The 6,001-nt window shown below is 36.9% G+C and overlaps 2 non-coding genes across 2 annotated transcripts; both read right to left on the bottom strand.

The window, feature by feature from the left end:
* Positions 1-2,179: 2,179 nt before the first annotated feature.
* On the bottom strand, positions 2,180-2,252 carry TRNAW-CCA. Its single transcript has one exon. It is a non-coding gene; the product is annotated as a tRNA-Trp (tRNA).
* Positions 2,253-5,515: 3,263 nt separating this feature from the next.
* TRNAR-CCG lies at positions 5,516-5,588 on the bottom strand. Its single transcript has one exon. It is a non-coding gene; the product is annotated as a tRNA-Arg (tRNA).
* Between the last annotated feature and the right edge of the window lie 413 nt (positions 5,589-6,001).

The raw sequence follows: 6,001 nt of genomic DNA, 5'->3' as shown, positions 1-6,001 counted from the left end.
AATTTTGACATTGTCTACAAAGGAATTTATAGTCTAGATTTGATGTTTCTTCCTTTCTACTATGTATCTTGTGAGGGTTAAACCTTGGAAGCAGGTCTATCACTTTTGGCTGCTCTCATCAAGCAATTTGTTACAAGGAAAATGGCTTTGCTGGATGCTTGATGTTATGCTGCTAGGTTGTGCAGTCAGTCACCCACTGTACCAGACACTTGATATAATATTTTGTGTATATTTAAATTAATTTTATTTGAATTAACGGTTACTCAAAGTATGGTGGCTTCCCATTTTCACTCTGCTGCATCTGGATTTCTCCCAGCAGAACCCCAATAATACTCCGCCACATCCTTATCAGCGTGGCTGTGCAGACATCCCCACCAGCTGCTTTTCCGTGTAAATGTGGCAGAGTTTGAAAGGATGAAATGAAAGTTAATTTCTAAAAGCGCCTGCCGCCTCCGCAGCTTTTATCTCCCAATGCTGACATACTGTAGAAAGCGTCCCTTTCAGTTTTTGTAGCACAGTGCAATATGGTGAAGTGATGTCTGGCAGCAGAAAGTTGATATGAAAAGTTAGAATAAATATACCTCAGAGGTACCAAAAGAATAAGTTGAATATGCTGAACTGTGTCCAGGTATTGGTTTATATTACTTAAATGCTGGAGGTAAGGTATCATATGGTATACATTGCTGCTGCATGCTTTAGATAGTTTACAGCAATATTTGGTGATTGTAAATTTACGTGATCCTTCCATTGATAGACAACACAGGATGCCACATCATACTGACTATTAATGACAGAAAGGATCTAAGCAAAAAATTAATTTTGAAACTTGCGATTGCATAGAATATTATTCATCCATTTAGACAGCGAGGGGAGACTTGTTGCGTTCTGATCCTCTGTGAGTTTTAAAGCACCGTCAACCAATGTAATGCCGTGGTGAAGCCAAGTTTCATGAGGTAGCACAGATGCAGGATACCTCTTAGTACATCTTGGTTGGTTCATCTAACACAGATGTAATGAGAAATATGGATGACTGATATTGCTAGTAATGGTATATGCGTGTGAGAAAGGTTGGTGTTGTTGAATCTGATGTTTGTAATAATAACAATGCAGTTAAAGGAAACTTCATCTTGAATTGAAAGCCCTCATGTCCGGTTGATTTTGGCGCAGTGTGAAAGAGTAGTAAGATAAATTATATCCCGACTTTATATCCGATGCTGAATAAGGGTAAAAGAGTATTAGAAAATGATACTGAGAGAAGAAAATTGTTAAAGCAAATGGCAGAGTATCTTTCGGATTGTATGAACCCAATGAAATGCATTTGTCTGATGAAATTTAGTTCCATTACCTTAATTTGGCACAGTTAATACTTGGTGCTAAACTCACAATGTAGCCATAGATGAATAGCCCTACTTTGTGAAAGTGAGTTACTTGGTGAATATTGATTTTTCACTGTTCCAAAACAGTAAAAAATATACCAAAAAATTGAGTCAAGTGTCTTTGCATGGTGTGTTACACATTCCAAAATAACTAGCAGTCAAAATGGCTCATCTTTAATAGTAACATATCTCGTTTAGATTGTAAAGGAAGTTATGTAAAGAATAACATTTTCACAACTCTGTCAATAAGTTGGTAAAATAAAGTCCAAGCATATCTGACATCTGACACAAAGAGTTCTAGAAGAACATGGGATGTGCCTATGTCCATTAACACCATTGAGCGCCGTAGGAGATGTCAAGGCTTACTGAAAGAATTCTTCTCTTTGTATGAAATCAGTTCTAAATCAAAATCTGTATATGTGATGAAGCAAATTATATGCAAGTAATGCAGAGAGTAGTTGTTTAATGCAGCTTTGCAAAAGGAAGCATTGTCCTTTGTCTAGTGTGACTGGTCTGGTACAATACACAGTTATGAAGAAGATATGCTGGAGTGCAGGATGCCAGCCAGAATGAGTGTGGAAGGTAGGAAGAAAAGTGAAGAAACTTATGAGAAGGAAACTGGAATAGTAGGAATACCTGAATTCATGCCAATAATGTAGAAAAGTGCTTGTACAGAAAGAAAAGGAGATTGGCATAAAGAGTGTTGCAGAGTACATTCAAGGTGAAATGGAGTTTTGGGAAGAATGTTAGAACTGATTTAGCATTAGGATGGAATTGTTTAATTTTTAAAGGTAAAGAATTATCGACCCAGGTGGGACTTGAACCCACAATCCCCAGCTCTGGAGGCTGATGCCTTATCCATTAGGCCACTGGGCCCTTTTATGGCATGCATCTCTGCGGTTTGTCTTATATTTTGTCTGTAGCAGTGTCCTGCCTGTACCACTGCTGTATGTGTTGCAAATTTTTTTTTCATTTTATTTTTTTTTTTTGTCACCGGCAAGGATTTTGCAGCTTACCTATAGGATACTAAAGGCATGAAAATAGAAGTGCTAGCAAGCAACACAACATATGACACAGAAGTTTTGTCCCAGGTATGGAATATGAGTATTCATTTGTTCTCCTGCAGGACATGAAGGAAAGGGGAAATTGTCACCATGCTTTGGATTATCATTTAGCTAGTCTACATAACTTTGTATCAGAGGTGGAATTTTTTGAAATTCCACTTTTTCTTTAGATTTATTTTAGACGCTGTCTTTATGGTTCCCACTGCAAATTTGGTTGCTTTTATTTTCCCGAAGTAGAAGTAGATTTTAATGTGAACTAACTGGCTTTGGGATAATGTTAATTCTATTTTTCATACATGTTAATCCATTTACATTGTTGTTTGCATTATATTTCATAGACATGTATTTTACGTTGGAGCAATGATTCTCTTTGTGCAAATGTGCTGCAGTATGATCACCCTTAGTTGTAGTTCTCTGAAGTTATGGATGGAAAATTATCTCTCCACCTAAGGAGACTACAGCCATCCATATGATAAAAAAAAATGGCAGCATATTCTCTTATCGCGTACAAATGAGGATGATATTTTTTGAACGTGAGGTACATTAACACTTCAGAGGGAATTTAAGATTAGAATGTGATGAAAATTTCTGATACACAGGGAGGCATCACGCTTGCTGTGTGCATATCTTGGGGTTAGAATTTTCTTCCAGTCATGACCTGATTGATTTGGTGTCAGTGCACTCTCTTGACTTGTTGCAATTTAGAACTCCTGATTGATGGCAGCACGATTGATAAAATATTCCTCTCAGTTCTTCACAGATGGATATGGGAAGATGTAGAATTTTCTTCTAGAGCAAGGTTGTGCTAACTTTCTTATTAGCTGAGAGAAGATTTTTCAAATCTCTGTATTATGTTCCCCAATGGGGACGCTACATTTGACATTGTCTACAAAGGAATTTATAGTCTAGATTTGATGTTTCTTCCTTTCTACTATGTATCTTGTGAGGGTTAAACCTTGGAAGCAGGTCTATCACTTTGGCTGTCTCTCAGCTCACAATTTGTTACAAGAGAAAAGGCTTTGGATGATGCTTGATGTTAGTATGCTGCTAGGTTGTGCAGTCAGTCACCCATCACCATTAGACACTGATATAATATTTCAGTATATTTAAATTAATTTGCTCTGAATTAATTTATTGGCTCAAAAGATGCAGTGGTTTCATTTTCACTTGCTGTGATCTGATTTTCCTCCTGCAGAACTTAATACCTGGAATAGTCATCCCCATTTGCATGTGGCTGTATGCAGCATATCCCCACCAGCTGCTTTTCCTTGTGTAAAATGTAGCAGAGTTGAAAGGATGAGTCAGAAAGCACTTCTAAAGGCTTTGGCTACTTTCCCGAGTTTTCATTCTGAATGCCGTATTACAGCTGTAGAAAGCAAACCTTTCAGTTTTTGTAGCACTATGCAATATGTGGGAAGTGATGTCTGGCAGCAGAATGATATGAAAATAGAACAATACTGGTTATTCTCAGAGGTACCAAAAGGAATAAGTTAGAATATGCTGAACTGTGTCCAGGTATTGTTTATATTATGCAAATGCTTTATAAGAGGTTGCATCATATGGCATGCATGCTGCACGCTTAGATAGATAGCTGTGCAATATTTGTGATTGTAAATTTTACGATGATTCTTCCATTGATAGATACACAGGATGCCATATCATACTGACCATTTAATGACAGAAAGGATCTTAAGCAAAATTAATTTTGAAACTTCAGTGATTGCACAGAATATTATCTGTGTCCACGTTCTAGATGAGGGGAGATCTGTTATGTTCTGATCTCCCTGTGAGTTTTACAGACTGCCTAACCAATTTGTAATGCCAGTGAAGCTAAGTTTCCTTATGAAGTAGCACAGATGCAGGACAATTTGTTAAAGTACATCTTTGGCTTTGTTCATCTGGCCAGATGTAATGAGAAATATGCATGAGACTGATATTGCCATAATGGTAGCAGGTGGAAAGGTTGGTGTTGTTGAATCTGATGTTTGTAATAACAATGCAGTTAAAGGAAACTTCATCTTGGAATTGAAAGCCCTCATGTCCGTTGATTTTACAAAGAAGTAGGAAAGTATAGTGAAGATAAATTATATATCCCGACTTTATATCTGATGCTGAATAGCAAAAGGAGTATTGAGGCCGCATACTGAGAAGAAATTTATTAAAGGAATGGCAGAGTACTTTCGGATTGTATGAAACTCCATAAATGAAATGCATTTGTCTGAGTTGAAATTTAGTTCCATTACCTTAATTTGCATTAATACTTGGTGCTAAACTCACAATGTAGCCAGATGAAATAGGCCCTTCACTTTGTGAAAGTGAGCACTTGTGAATATTGATTTTTTCACTGTTCCAAAACATGAAAATATAACTAAAAAAAATTGAGTTTAAGTGTCTTTGCAATGGGTGTGTTACATATTCCAAATAACTAGCAGTCAAATGGCCTATCTTTAAATAGTAATATATCTGTTTAGATTTTGTAGCGTAGTTATGTAAAGAATAACATTTTTCATAATAACTTGTCAGCTGGTAAACTGTGTCCAAGTATTACCTGGACATCTGACATTAAAGAAGTTCTTAGGAAGGAACATGGATGCTTCCAGTCCATTACCAGTTGAGCGCCGGTAGGAGATGTCAAGGCTTACTGAAAGAATTCTTCTCTTTGTATGAAATCAGTTCTAAATCAAAATCTGTATATGTGATGAAGCAAATTATATGCAAGTAATGCAGAGAGTAGTTGTTTAATGCAGCTTTGCAAAAGGAAGCATTGTCCTTTGTCTAGTGTGACTGGTCTGGTACAATACACAGTTATGAAGAAGATATGATGCCAGCCAGAATGAGTGTGGAAGGTAGGAAGAAAAGTGAAGAGACTTATGAGAAGGAAACTGGAATAGTAGGAATACCTGAATTCATGCCAATAATGGAGAAAAGTGCAATTCTTGTACAGAAAGAAAAGGAGATTGGCATAAAGAGTGTTGTTGCATAGTTCATTCAAGTTGAAATGCAGCTTTTGGAAGAATGTTAGAACTGATTTAGCATTATGATGGAATTGTTTAATTTTTAAAGGTAAAGAATTATTGACCCAGGTGGGACTTGAACCCACAATCCCCAGCTCCGGAGGCTGATGCCTTATCCATTAGGCCACTGGGCCCTTTTATAGCATGCTTCTCTGCGGTTTGTCTTATATTTTGTCTGTAGCAGTGTCCTGCCTGTACCACTGCTGTATGTGTTGCAAATTTTTGTTTTCATTTTATTTTATTTTTTTTTTTTGTCACCGGCAAGGATTTTGCAGCTTACCTATAGGATACTAAAGGCATGAAAATAGAAGTGCTAGCAAGCAACACAACATATGACACAGAAGTTTTGTCCCAGGTATGGAATATGAGTATTAATTTGTTCTCCTGCAGGACATGAAGGAAAGGGGAAATTGTCACCATGGTTTGGATTATCATTTCGCTAGTCTACGTAACTTTGGATCAGAGGTGGAATTTTTTGAAATTCCACTTTTTCTTTAGATTTATTTTAGACGCTGTCTTTATGGTTCCCACTGCAAATTTGGTTGCT

Source organism: Protopterus annectens, unplaced genomic scaffold, assembly GCF_019279795.1.
Source record: "Protopterus annectens isolate FY-2018-M unplaced genomic scaffold, PAN1.0 ctg70838_obj.part0, whole genome shotgun sequence".
NCBI classification, from domain to species: Eukaryota; Metazoa; Chordata; order Ceratodontiformes; family Protopteridae; genus Protopterus; species Protopterus annectens.
This window is presented reverse-complemented; position numbering and strand designations above follow the sequence as displayed.